The sequence below is a fragment of the Dipodomys merriami genome, unplaced genomic scaffold (assembly GCF_024711535.1).
Source record: "Dipodomys merriami isolate MVZ:Mamm:240054 unplaced genomic scaffold, mDipMer1.0.p SCAF_108, whole genome shotgun sequence".
Classification (NCBI taxonomy): domain Eukaryota; kingdom Metazoa; phylum Chordata; class Mammalia; order Rodentia; family Heteromyidae; genus Dipodomys; species Dipodomys merriami.
This window is the reverse complement of record NW_027202360.1, coordinates 3,380,402-3,394,624: the sequence shown is the minus strand read 5'-3', so window position 1 is coordinate 3,394,624 and position 14,223 is coordinate 3,380,402.

Sequence of the window (14,223 nt, the reverse complement as noted above, 5' to 3'; positions counted from 1 at the left end):
TGCCCATTTGGGATGAATGAAACACCAGTTTTATGCTAGAACACTATCTTAAGGCAAGCATCAACCAAAGTGTGTAGTTGCAAAGTAAAAAGTCTGCAGATACAATCTAGTTCAACAGATATAGCTATTCAACATCAAACAACTATGTATTAGTGTGCTGCGAACTGCAAAGAAGAATTTGGCAAAGCAGACATTATTAGGTTAAGGGAGATATGTGGGTAAAAATAGGAATAAAGGAATGTGGAAATGTAGAGGGAGAGTTAACTTGACTAAATACTAATATCTAAGCGGGAAATAGGTTGGATAGGTTGGATAGAATGATAGTAGAGAGAGAGAAAAAAAGAAAGAAAGAAAAAAGGGCAAGAAAAAATAGGAACAAAAATTAAAAACTAAAAGTGAAACAAATAAATTATGCAAATTAACAAAGTAATATTCAGAGAAAAACGAGGATAGGATAAGAGAAGGGGAGGGATAGAATGAGATGTGAAAAACTTAAAAATAAAAATGCTTAAAATGTCATATAGGTACATAGAAGTAATACTGCTATTAAGGAATTTAAGTCTAAGAGGTTTTGAACTGAGTAATAAATTTCTGGATTAAGTGTGTACAAAATGGGGGATAATGTTTAATAATCGACTACAGGTATATCTGAGGATGAACAGAACAGCAATTAAGTCACACAAAGACGAACGAAAGAGAGGAAAAGTGAAAAGAAAGAGAAACAAAGAAAGAAAGGAAGGAAGAAAGCAAGAAAGAAAGAGAAAGTAGAAAGAAAGAAAGAAAAGGATCAAAAGTATGTAGAGCTAAACAAAAAAATGAATAAAAAAAAAAAGAAAAAGCACACACACACACACACATACCCTTAAAATAAAAAGTATAAGAGCAAGAAAAAAATTGTTAATAAATATATTTTTTAAAGATAAAAATTAAAAGTTTAAAAAGTTTAAAGAAATTATAAAATGTACAAAAAATAATTCTTTGATATTTTTTGGTGGGGATGGGTAGATCCTATATCTCCCTTGTGTCTGTAACTGTCTCTTGTTGGCGTCTCTGGTTTGCTTGTGGTGTTTGATTTTCCTGCGGCTTGGTTGGTCTCTTAAATCAATTTGTTTGAGCATGCAGAAAAATGCTCTGCTTTACCCAGAATTTTGTGATCATCCTCCCAGGCTAGTTCAATGAGAAGATCTGGTTTGAGTTTCACAAAAGAGGGAGATGGCTGTTTCTTCTAGTTTGGAGATGCTATGATTAGGCTAGTTTCTGGTAGGGTGGAAGCCTTTTAGCAAACAGTAGCTTTTCCTTAGGGGGCTAGCTTTTGATACACTGACAGAGCCCAACCTGGAGCCATTCTCAGGGTTTATGTTTACTGAATGTCAATTGATTGTCAAGGCTACTATAGGGAGGGGAAGCCTCTGGCTCTGTTTACCCAGTGAAGAAAGCCACTGTTGGGGCTGGTGGAGCTTTCTCCGCTGTACTGGGTCACTTTCCGCTGGGTGTAGCTGAGCCTGGAATGTCAGAATAGGTTCCTGTGACCTGGTAAATGACCCTTGTTTTCTTTCAAGGCCTGAGTTGAAGCTAGCTGCTCAGCCAGGTCTTTGTCAGTATCAAAGATGGAGATCTCTGGTAGTGGGGAGGGGAGGGATGTTCTTACCTCCTCTGCTCCCTGAGAAGGAGTGAGGATGTCAGGCTTCTTCTCATGCCAGAGTCTTGGTTCTTGGGTCGTCTCTGGTATGCAATCTGCAGGATGAAGATTTCTGTTCTTTGTCAGTTCTTCCTGGGTTGAGTAGAATCAACTCGCCTGCTGCATCTGGAGTCATTGTCCTGGACTCTTTGTGTTGTAGGTATGGCGGCTACAGCTGCCACCGCAGCCACCGCTGTCACAGTGGTGGCTGCTGACAAGTGCACAGATCTGTTTCCTTGCCTGGATTTTCTCTCTCTGGCCTAACTCTGTGTACTGTGATGGCACACTTGGTGTGATTCTCTGGCTTAGGACTGTTCACTGGAGCACTAAAACTGCTTTCTATGCGAGAGCTTGTTTAGCTTCCAGCTTCTCCTCTGCCATCTTCCTGGAACTCCTGTATGTATTTTTATTTTGTCAAGCACTGAGCTTGAACTCAGGTAGTGGCAGTTCTGCCTCAGGTTTGATCACTCTAGGCTGGGGTGCAGCCACTGGACCCATAGCCGAATCTGGGTTCCTGGGTCCCAATGGCTGACAGGAAAAAAAAATTAATGCAAAACAGAAAAAACCCTGGCAATTTGCAGATGGCTGCCAATTTTACATTTTTTTCTTTGCTAGGTGACCATACTGGGTCTGAATGACACGGTTGAAAAATGTTGGTAACCTGGCATTGCTGAAAGCTGGCAGGCTACCAGGGAAGCCATAGGCCAACACACCAACATAGGCCCTGTGTTTGATGCCTGGTCCTGACCCCTAAGAGATCTAAGAGTCTCATTCCTAGTCATAGGAATACCGATGGAAGATTATGAATAGCAAGGTTGAATTAGTTATTTCTGAATACTTCTATACAATTAGAGTGATTTTAGGAGGCCAATTGATTTTAATGAATGCTTTTTGACACATTCAAAGAATACTATTAATTACATGTATGCTATAGTTTCAGGACAGTGGTTGATTTAATTAACAATTCATTAAGGCTGAAAACAATAATATTAATTACATGAAGGCATAATAAACACCCAAGAATTGGCAGGAATGTAGCCCATATAGCTGAATAATGTGTAGACATCTCCGGCACTGTATAATGATCTATATTTATTTGTGTACTACAATCTGCATATCAATGTGTTCTTATTTTGTCAACTCATAGGGCTCAATCTCAGGTGCTGGAAATGCTAGTCAGCTTAATATGCTCCAGGCTGGCATGCTGACACTTACCCATTAATGAATTGGGCTTTGTAGACTGTGAGTTCAGATGTGAGAAGCCGAGAGTGAAACATGTTTTCTTTTTCTTTGAAAGTGGCGGTGACAGGTGGGATGTATAATTCAGATGCAAATCTATATGCTATGTAATAGGATGTAATAAATGTAAAAAATGTCGTAGGTGGAAGAATTGTCATTACAATAAATGAAAAACAGATTGAATTAGTAGGGAATCATTCTAGGATAAAATTAGACACAAAAATTATAGGACGTGGATTAAGTTTAATATTTTATTAAGCATTAACAGAATAAAAATTTCATGGAAACACAAATACCTAATAATTGGTAGTAACACACGATGCATAATTTAATAATATATAGGAATATGTCTCATTCTATAAAATACATAATTATAGTAGGAATGTACGTACATATGTGATAAACAATAACAGGATATTGAGTAATTTTAATTAATGCTTTATTAATTGTTAACTGGGACACGTCATTAAATGGAGACATAATTTAATACCTAATAATTGGTGGTAATACTATCTATAATTTAATAATATGCAGACATCTCTCTTTTTGTGTATATAATATTTTTATACAACAATCTCTATCTATTTATATCTCATTCACTCCTGGGGCTCAGTGGTTGAATATTCACCGAGGAAGCATGAAACACTGGGTTAGATTCCTCAGTGCACATAAACAGAAAACCCAGAAGTTCTGCTGTCTTTCATTCAATTGTGTGCTAGCCTTGAGCACAAACGCTTAGGAACAGGGTTAAAGCGCATACTCAAGCCCCAGGACTGCCGCCAAAAAAAAGTAGAATGTTTTAACTGCAATTATAGAAGGGCAAGAAGGACAGGACTTCAAATACCTCATCACAGGGTAATCTAGGAGTCTGGGACTGACAGCTTCCACCTAACCTGACTTAGCCAGATGTAAACTGCTGTAACCCAGATCCATGGGTTATCCCCATCATCCTGGTTACCCTGGCTTATCCCCATATCCTGTTTGCTCAGGGCCTTTAAAACTTGGCAGGAAGTCTGCTAGAATCTTTGATATATGGCTTGAAGTGGTAGAGCTCTAGTCTTGATCAAATGTTACTAGAATAGTATCCTCATGTTTTGAGTTCAAGCCCCATGGCTAACCTCCCCCCCGCAAAAAAAAAAAAAAACACCACACTAAACCATTAGATGTGAACTTTTGTGGTTTGTGAACTGTTCCTCAAAGAATGGTGATACTGATAAAATCACCCTAATTCTAATGAAAGCTTGTGGAATAGAGCTAGGTGCTGAGTCCTTCACAGGGTGCAGTTTGCTGCATCCTGCATTGGGTGCTGTGTGCTGAGTCTTTCAAAGGATGCTGTGTGCTGAGTCATGCAAAGAGTGCAATGTGCTGTGTCCTTCACAGGGTGCATTCTTTCTTCGGGTCCTTATAAGATCTCCACAACTGAGATGATTATGCAGACCAGAATACTGAGGCTCATTTATGTCCCCATGGCAGGGACAAAGATGTATTACTGAAGACTAGTAAGTTATCTCCTGCAGACAATTGTTTTGTTTTGTTTTTTCTCAGTCATGAACCTTGAACTCATGGTCTCGGTGCTGGCCCTTACCTCTTGGGCTTATGACTAACGCTCTACCATGTGGAGATATGGATCCCCTTATAGCAGAGGCCACAGCCTAGGGGTCTATAGCTAAAGTCTGTCATCCTGCCGTCTCAGAAAGCTGAGATCTGGGTTCCAAACTATCCCAGACACAAAAGCCTATTATCTCCAATCATCTCCATGAGCCTATTATTTCCAATTCACCACTAAGAAACCTGAAGTGGAATCTGGGTGCTTGTTGCTCATGTCTGTCATGCTAGCTACACAGGAGGATGAGATCTGAGGATCATAGTTCAAAGCTAGCCTGGGCAGGAAAGTCCTTGAGACACTTAGCACCGATGGACCCCCAAAAAAGCTGAAGTGGTGTTTGGCTCAAGTGGTAGAGCACAAGAGTTGAGGAGAAGAGTTCAAGGACAGTACCCAGGCCCAGATTTCAACTCCTACAACAATAAAGAAAAGACAGAAACAAACTAACAAACCTGAAGTAGAGGGCTGGGAATGTGTAGAGTGTAGATTGCTTTGCATATATGAAACCCTGGGTTTGATTTCTCAGGAACATATCACTAAAAAGAAGCCTGAAGTGTCTCTGTTGCTCAAGTGGGAGAGGGGTATCCTTGTACAAGAGAAAATAGGTACAGTGATCAGGACCTGAGTTCAACCTCCTGTGCACACGCGGGCTCACACGCACACACACACACACACACACACACACACACACACACACACACACACACACACACACACACACTCACAGACTAGAAGTGATGCTGTTAGACAAAATGGTAAAGCACCGGGCTTCTACACTGAGCTCATGGTCAGCACCCCAGCACTGCTTTCTACCCCCAACCTAGCCAGCCAGGGCCCAACTTGGAGAGGTCAAATGTTTCAAAACCTGAAGAGCTTAACAGCCCTAGATGACAGGAAGCTTTGTGATATCAGATATGTGCTTGGATTTCCCAAGGTTCCAGAAACCTAGGAGAGACATCATATGCCCATCATCATCCTCAATGAAACATTTCATGAGTTTCAGTGCCCCAGTTGTCTGCCAGAAGGACTGCTGAATTATATTGAGCACTGTATCTGAACACCGGAATATAGTCTCACAATGGCAGGATAAGTGCACAGGACTTGGCCTGCCACGGGAGGTGGCACAAATGGCTTCCTGTCAAACCAGAGCACTGGGGAAAGAAATAGATTGGGCTAAAATTAGACCTTTATCCTGACCTTCGGAGCCCACTCACACTCATTCTCACAATCTGACACAGATGGAGTTGTTTGTTACGTAGCTGTACAGAAGTGAGGCCTTTTGTCTGCCTGTCCAGACAATGAGAGAGACTTCTTCCAGCAGGCCTGGGATGCAGAGAAACCCTCAGGCTATACTGGAAACAGTGAGGGCAGCCGCAGAACATGCACTTTCATGAAATCAGTCTCTGTTATGAAATCATTTTATTGGATACAAATTTTCTAGCTTGGTGCCATTCATGGTAACTACTCTGGAGCTTCACCTATAGGAATGCATACATACATATACAAAGATATGGAGGTACAGGTTATTTTTGAGGGGGCAGGTCCTGGTGTTGAACTATGAGCCTAGGCATTGTTCCTGAGATCCTTTTGCTAAAGGGTAGTGCATTAACCTTGAGTCAAAACCCCACTTCTGGGTTTTTCTGTGATCTCTTAGAAATAACATTGTCATAGACTTTCCTATGCTGGCTGGATTCAAACTCTGATTCTCTACATCTCAGACTCCTGAGGAGCTCCGATTACAATGAGAAGCCACTGGCACCTTCTTTCTTTTCTTCTTCATTTTTTAATCTGGAAACCTGACTTCTTAACAGGGTCATACCAGTCTTATGAATTTATAAGTTAACTACCCAATGTCCTTTATACTTGCTTTCTCTAAGAAGGATTTTGCTTCCTCATCTTACCATCTGTTCATAGGTTTGAAACCAAAAGTGAGAAATGAATGTCATAGAATTTCTGTGCAAATGTCCACAGGACATACCAGCTCTGTCAGTTAGCATTGAGCTACAGCAACTTACTGTCTCAAGATGGGAGGACCAAAAGCTAGAGCGATCCTTATATTGTCTGCGTTGCTTCTTTTGCCTATAAAATGATCTAATAATTAGGAGTGTTGTGTCTCTCCAACCTTAAGTATCTAGAATATACTAGAAGCATCTTCATGCATCACTTTTCTAGTGTCTCTCGAGATTTAGACTCCAGGTTTGTGTGGAGGTGTTCCTTGGTGAATCCCTGAGGAAAGCCGCTTGAAACCTTTTTGAGAGATCACCCTTCAAACTCAGCCTGAGCAGGAAGTCTGTGAGACTCTTATGTCCAATAAACCACCAGAAAACCAGAAGTGAAGCAGTGGACCAGAAGGTAGAAATGGGGCTTTGAGAGAGAAAGTCAAGCAGATGAAACAGGCTAGACCAGGCTGGAAAGCCTGGGAGGCACTTATGTCCGATTAACGACCAGATGGCTGGACGTGGAGCTGTGGCGGTGGTAAAGCCTCAGCCTTGGGAAAAACAGCTGAGGAACGCATCAGGCCCTGAGTTTAAGCCATGGGATAGCCTCAAAAACGTTTTCAAAAAGAGAAGGCCAAGTTTATGAATCAGTGCCCTACTTACTTATGTGTGTATATTACCTCCATGAGTTCAAACACACTGTATGCAATGATGCTTTTATTTATTTATTTATTTATTTTTCAGATATGATCCTTGCGCCTACTGCATCATCCTCTTCATGTCTTTCTCTTCCAGGGTTCCAGGCCTGTGTCCTTATATGATGCACACTGAAGATCTCAGCAGTATTTATTTACATTTTATTATGAGGACAATGCAGGAACAGTCACAAATCAGGCAGGGGTACACAAGATAGGGTTTCTTAGAAGTAACCAGTCTTCAGAAAATTAAACTTGAGGAAGTAAAATGGTAGCATACTTATGTAATGGTAGCATACTTATGAGGGGGCTGGGAATGTGGATTAGTGAGAGAGTGCTTTCCTAGCATGCAAGAAGCCCTGGGTACGATTCCTCAGGAGCACATACACAGAAAAGGCCAGAATTGGTGTTGTGGTTCAAGTAGTAGAGTGCTACAGACAGTGCCCAGGCCTTAAGTTCAACCCAAGTCCTGGCAAAGAGATACCTAGGTAGGTAGGTAGATAGGAAGAAAGAAAGAAAGAAAGAAAGAAAGAAAGAAAGAAAGAAAGAAAGAAAGAAAGAAAGAAAGAAAGAAAGAAAGAAAGAAAGAAAGAAAGAAAGAAAGAAAGAAAGAAAGAAAGAAAGAAAGAAAGAAAGAAAGAAATATGATAGTTTAATCTTTGGACGTCAAGAGGAAAGAAGGGAACACTTCCCAGTCAGGAGGCCTTTTGCAGTGTGCCTTCACATAACCACAGAGCAGGAAGACTGTCTCTTTCCCACTTCTCAGGCAACCAAGGGCCCATAGTCAAGAGGGCAGAACTAGGTTCTAAATCATGTGCTTGGAGACAAAATAGAAACAGTCCTGCCTCTAGTTAGTCTGGGGATTTGCATTAATTATGTGGAGAATTAAGGAAGGAGAATGGACTGGCAGAGGTAGATGGGTCTTCAAATCTGATAGATGGAGAATCAAAAACCCACTCCCTAAGACCAGAGAGCAGGGTTTCTCTACTCTGCTCCTCCCCTCTCCCCCACTAAACTGGCTCTCTATTGGTAACCTAAAGGTAGCCTGAGGCTCCCTTCACATGAGGGAGGAAGGTTCATTAGTCATTGTTTGAAGAGGCCGAGTAAAGCCTGACCCTGGTGTAACTTTAACAAATTTTACAGGTTTTCCCCAATGCTGGTTGTGCCTGGAATAAATGAAGTGGTTTTGCAGTTCACTTCCCTGTTGAGTGTGTACGTTCTGCCTCCTAATCCTGTAGGCCTGGTCTCTGCACCTAGACTGGTTTTTTAAACTGTTTTCTGTCCTTCTATTACAGAGTTACACTGGAGTTCTTCCTGCTAACACAGCTAGGGCTTGGATCCTGAGAACTTCATCTGAATCCAGGATAGGTCAATAATGGTTCTTTCCTTCTTCTATAGCTCAAGTACTATAAGAACATTTAATGTGCAAGTAATTTCTCATCACCAAGGGAGACACACGAAGCTCTTGAATATCTGACCTTTCAGAAGTGGAAGTCATTTTGTCATAGATTTCCTGCCCTGGCTGGCTTCACCCTGTGATCCTGAGACCTCAGCCTCCTGAGCTAGGGTGATGGGTATGACCTACTTGTGCTCTGCTAGGTTCAGAACTGTAATGACATTGACAATACAAGTCAACTGCTTATCACAAAGGGCTTGTGTAGCATATTAAGCCTTTTAACCTTGGACCTTTAAGAACCCTGTAGGAAACAATATTACAATGCTATAGTCTGAGAGGATAGGCATATGTATGTGCTACACTTGAACCTTGAGCTCTGAGTCCATTTCTGGTGTGCATCAGTGTTCATGTTCCAAAGAATGTTCTTGTAATTAGCAAATAGGAAAAGTATTTTAATTAACCCTCACTCTTTTTCCAGTTGTGTGTCTCGAACTCTAGCCTGGGCACTGACCCTGAGCCCTTCAGCTCAAGGTGAACACTGTAGCACTTAATCCAAAATGCCAGATGGGTTCTTTTGGTGGTTCACTGGAGATAAGAATCTAACAGGCTTTCCTTTGGACTGTGGTCTTCAGCTCTCAGACTCCCGAGAAGCTACGGTTCCACTTATGAGCCACTGGCATCTGGCCTATGGTTTTAGACAGTCCTGGGCTTGATTTTGGGGCCTGGGTACTCTCTCTGAGCTTCTTTTTCTCAAGGCTAGCCACTTGAGCTACTCCATAGCTTCTGGCTTTTTCTGAGTATGTGGCACTGAGGATTCAAACCCTGGCATTCATGCATGCTGAGCAAGCACTTTACCACTAAGCCACATTTCTAGCCCCACCCTCACAATTTTATACCTCACTTGCCTATCCTCAAGAAAAGGCTTCTGAGTATAAATCATCTAAAGAAAACCCGATAGAAAGTTTCCAAAGATAAATAAGACAAAGCTCATACTTGTGAGAGACTCTAATCATGTAAAGACTGTGACAAATGCTTCCATTTACTTATGTATTATGTTTCAACACTTAATAAAATATTAATGAAAATGAGTCAATGTCCTCAATTATTGGGTATAAATTTATAATAGTTGTGCAAAATGTAATAAATATTATGTGTATAAAAATACTAAATACAGTAATCAATAAATAAATGAATCAAAGGAAAATAAAATTCAAAATCATTCTTTTTCTGTGGGGGTCCGGTTGTGTGGCTTGAACTCTGGGCCTGGGTGCTGTTCCTCAGATCTTCAGCTCAAGGCTAGCACTCTACCACTTGAACCACAGCTCTACTTCCGGATTTTTTCTTTTTGCTTTTGTGGTGCTGAGGAATCGAACCCAGGGACTCAGGCATGCAAGGCAAGTGCTCTACCACTGATCCACCTGAATCATAATATGAAATTAACATACATATGTAAGTATATATATATATCATATATTACACATGTATAGAGATATTTTTTCCATTTCAGGGCCTTCATTCAGGCCCTGGGTACTCTAGCCTGAATTTCTTTCCTCATGGACAGTGAGCTTCGCCTTCACCCATGATGCAAAATAGTTACCTGGACGTTGAGCTCAAATCCTAGCAATGGTAGAAATACTGGCCCCAGTTCCAAGACACTGACATAATTTTTTAATGGAAGCAGTTATGTTTATTCAGTTCCATACTGAACATTTTAAAAAGTGTAGAATTTTGTACAGCTATTCACTCAGACATCCTTCCCTTACCTCCAAAATGCTTCTATGAGAACTACATTGTTTGTCTTTGTTCGTTTTTTATTGTAAAAATATTTTACAGGACCAAGGTAATGAGTAAATTTCACATTGAGCATTGTTACCTCCTCCTTTGTTTTCCCCCTACTATACCTTCCCTCCCATTGCCACAACTACCTCCCCCTGCTTAGGTCAGTGACTTAGGTTTCACTTTTGGTTGGCACAAGGTTTGAACTCAAGTAGTAGCAAATCTTCCCTCACATTGCTACAGATTTACCAAGACCCTGAGTTCAAATCCCAGGCTAGGAAAGAAAACTAGCAGAAATTCCAAACTAGGTAGCTTTATTTTTTTAATTTAGTTAAATAATTATGTTTTCTTTATTCTTTTTCATTTTTTTCTTTTGGCCAACCATGGGGCTTGAACTCAGGTCATGGAAACTCTGTCTCAGCTTAGATCTCTCTCGGCTTGGTTGCAGCCTCCAGAACCATAGCTGATCCTAAGATCCTAGGCCCAGGGGACTTTCTCGAAAAAAAACTGGAAAGCAGAAAAAGTGGCAACCTTCAGGGGTCTGGGGTTTTATTATTTTTTTCTTTGCACAGTGACCATCCTGGGTTTGAATGACATGGCTGCAAAGTAGATATGACCTGCCATTGCTGATGGCTTGTGGGCTATCAGTGAAGCCATAGGACAACCTGTGGACATAGGCACTGGGTTCAAATCCCAGTCCTGACACCAATGGCAGGAGATCACAAGAGACTCATTCCTATGCATGGGAATATCCATTGAAAGAGTAGTTCATGCATCCGTCTAGTCTAAAATTGGATGCAATAGTCCAAGAATGCTGATTGATCTTAGTGTATAGTTTATTAAGCATTAAAAGAATAATATTCCTTCAATGGTGGTATAATAAATACCTAAGAGTTGGTAGGAACGTAGTAGGTGTCATTCAATCATAGATAGACGGCTCTGGCACTCTTTAACAATATATATTTCTTTGTATATCACCGTCTGCCTATCCATGTATTGCTGTTTTGGCCAAAACTGGGGGTCAATCTCAGCCCGTGGGAATCACTTGACAGCTTCATTGACTAGAGGCTCCCATGCTCAAACTCACCCATTCATGAATTGGGCCTGCTAGGCCCTGAGATCCGATTCTAGCACTGCCAGGCATGATGGAGATCACATACATCTAAAATCTAGATTCTATATCATAGGATGTAAACAATGTAATAAATGGTTTAAGTGTCATCAGAGTCAATAAAATAAGTGGTAAATAAATTAATAAAAAGAATTAAAATGAATAAACGCACCAAACACAATATGGACTGAACATCTGAACGGAAGTATAAATCTTATTGTTAAGATGTATATAAGGAGTAACTTTTCCAGGACTGAGGCTTGAATTCAGTCCCCCTAGGAGGAGGGAATGGCGGGAGATCCTGAGATACTTGTTTCTGGACCTAGGAAGAGTCATGGCATGTGATCGATCTCATCCTTGAATCAGTAGTTTGTGCATGATGCAGTAGGAAATGATACGCAAGACTCATGGGGTATAGATTATTTGTAAAGAAGAGTTAATGAAGCATGACAATAATCATCACAGACATGAAATGAATGTATCAGAAAATATCGAAATATAGGTACACACAGATTGGTTTCCATCACAAGTCACCATCAATCCTACTCTATACAAATATATACTTATTTGCATTCTACCTTCTACTTATGAATGGATGACTATTGTGCTCCCCACTCTCCCCCCAGGGGGGCTCAAATTCAGGTACTGGGAATGCCTAGCTCCTTTGTCGCTCACAGGCTGTTGTGCTCATATGGACTCATTCACCAATTGGGCCTGCTAGGCCCCGAGTTCAGATCCCAGCCCTGCCAAAAGATTCATCTTGATGTAAGACGCCAATGGTTGCATATGTTTTCCTTTCCTCTGCAAGTCTTGGGTCTCAGCTAGGATGGAGAATGCATGGGCCACCCTGTGGTCATGGGAATAAGTTGTTATCCATGTCAGCCCAGTTATACCTGTCATCATATACATGAGAAAATACACAATAATCCATGAATAGTATACAAAATAAACACAATAAGTACACTCAATGCACGATGCAGTCCCCACACAGATGTGAACATACATCCCATGTTTAAATGATGCATTGAGCACTATTTTGGCCTCCCTGTGGCTCGATCTCAGTCCCTGGGAAAAGCCCATCTCCTTAGTGGCTCAACGTCTGGTGTGATCACGTGGACCGATTGGGCAGTTGGGCTCCTAGGCCCTGAGTTCAAAGCCCAGCAATGCCAAAAATTCACCCTGATGTAAGAAGCCAGTCATTGCACCTGTTTTCATGTGCTGTGCAAATTCTAAGTCTCAGCCAGCATGGAGAATATATAGGCAACTGATGTCAGCTTATATTTCCATAATTCATTCATCTGCAATAACAATGTGCAAGACTGGAAATGTGAAGCACTTAGACATGATTTTATTCTCGTTCATTTGGAAGATTAATTTTTAGTCAAAAGGAACGTTTAAAAATGGCCTAGAATTTATTCCTACCAGGTTTTATAAATGGCTTTGTGCAATGGTATGTGATTATTTTATTTTACATTATCCTATGTAAATATTCTACTACCTATAAGTTTTGGAAAAAGAAGAAAACTAAAATTTACTACTTAGAGGAATATGATAGAAATAGAAGACAGATTTTTTGTTTGTCAAATCTCTCATCAGTACCCATATTCAAGACTTAAAGTCATATTTCTTACTATGTTAGACAGATAGGGAAAATATATGATAAGGCAACACATGATAAGGCAACTATTAGTGACTTTAAAATGTACCTTCTTATGTGATGAAATTTACTTTATTAGCTAATATTTGGGTTTGAATTATGGGAGGCTGATCCATTAAACACATTTCTGGAAGGCCCCTACTGAACAACACAAATGGTGGGGGGTAGTATTTCTGCACTTTAATGAATGGTTGAACTTGTTTGGTATTAGTGCTGGGTACGTAAATCAACTCTATTGTAACTTGCTCCCTACACTTGAAAACCTTGTAATGTCACTATCATCTACTTGTCAAGTGTTATTTTGGTGAATATGATTTTTAAAAGTTTATTTGAAAAGGAATATACTTTCAGGAGATTAAATGTAGGTTACATTGGTTTGAGAATGACATTTTTATACTACAGAACCAAGTTTTACTGAAGTACCAGTGTTTTGAAGCACTAAGGGTATTCTCAATTAATGTTTTTCTAAATTATATTTGACCTCTAAATCAAGTTTTTCTAGTCTTGGTAGACCAATTATGATCTATCATTCCAGAAACTATTTTTTTGGCTGCACTGAAATCTTTCATTCATCATTAGGAGAAAGGTATTAAAAATGACGTTGTTCATTTGTGATTTTGTTCACTCATATGGGCTGGTCATCTGTAAATTGAAAGTTTGAATTACAGTACTTTCTCTCAGATTTTGTGATCTCATCTTTCATTTTAAGTTGCCTTGCATTTCACAATTGATTACTGCTAATTCTTGTAAGCAATTGGGGCCCTGAAATATTATAGGAAATGAGAAATTGAGATGAGTCTTTAATTATTTTCTGTTGGCATGTTGCATGGGCCTATGTGAGAAGTCATGCCCTTGTTATCTGATGATGCAGATAACTGGGACCTGTTATCCTAGGATCCGTGGGTCCTGCAGAAGAATAATAGCTTTTAGACATCATATCAGCAAAATTTGGGTATAATCAGTAAGAATGCTTTAGAAATATGGAGAAAAACACTTTGGGACCAGCAAGTTAAAACAATAAACAGAGCATCATAATAAAATCCCTTATAGATTAGCAGAAAACAATACTGTTATTATACCATGTTTATTCAGAAGACCACGAACACTTAGAAGGTATCACAAGCTTATACT